Source organism: Orycteropus afer, unplaced genomic scaffold (assembly GCF_000298275.1).
Source record: "Orycteropus afer afer isolate SDZICR_OR568_19922 unplaced genomic scaffold, OryAfe1.0 scaffold00076, whole genome shotgun sequence".
Taxonomy (NCBI): Eukaryota; Metazoa; Chordata; class Mammalia; order Tubulidentata; family Orycteropodidae; genus Orycteropus; species Orycteropus afer.
In genome coordinates, this window is record NW_006921663.1 from 8,580,336 (window position 1) to 8,581,343 (window position 1,008).

The window sequence follows — 1,008 nt, forward strand, 5'->3', positions numbered from 1 at the left end:
TATATATATATATTTGTTGTTGTATACACCTTTCAACATAAAGCTGTTAGAGTTTGTGAATGAAGCTAATAGAATACAGGTCCAAAATATATTTGAGTGTTTAAAAAATATATTTTTCAAAAATATAGTTTTCAAAAATATTTCACCACAATATTATCTTACCTCAAAATATCAAGTAAATAAATTTTTGTCTTTTAAAAATACATTCCCAGGCTTGCCAGTGATAAATTATGTTATTTTCCAAAAAGTAAACTTTTCTTGGAATTCACTGTGTAGAATTTTGGGCACAGTTGTTCATGCTGCTTTTTTCTAAGCTGAAAGATGTCACCACCAGGTCCAAAACACATGGAGCAAAGAGCCAATGGGAGCAACTTGCCCAAAGTCTGTCAAGTCAGTCTGAACATGGGTAGTGCCCAGAATCCATGAAGAATACTCTGAAGGTCAGGGCAGTACATAATTATAAAGAGCTAAATTAATTTGTAAGGAGTATAAAACTTGGAAAGAGTACCTTATGTATTCTAACATGCAGAAAAGTTGTCATGATCATAGTTCATCAGACATTGAAGTTAATATTAATAGTTTTAGAAATTATTCCTTGGGTAGTAATATGGCTTAATAATAATGCTGCACCATAAATAAAAAGAAGATATACCAAGTTCTGCTTCAGAATTGCTGGAAAATACTTCAAATACTTAATATCAAGAAATTATTTTTAATTACAAATGCATAATAAATAAATTCTACATGTTGAATTCATGAGAAATTAATGATTTCATTAAAATTGTAATCAATAGAGAACAGGTATCAATGCTTCTAAATAAAATTTTGTGTATTTATGTAGAAAAAGAGAATTAAATTTCCAGTGTCTAGAAGGGGTAAAAATATATTCATTACTTCTTTTGTTTCTTTTCTTTTTGTTGTTGTTCACCCTGCAATTGTAAGGAATAAATGACCAATATTTTTAAGCTACATATTTAAAGTAAAGTAATCCACATCCACATAATCTAA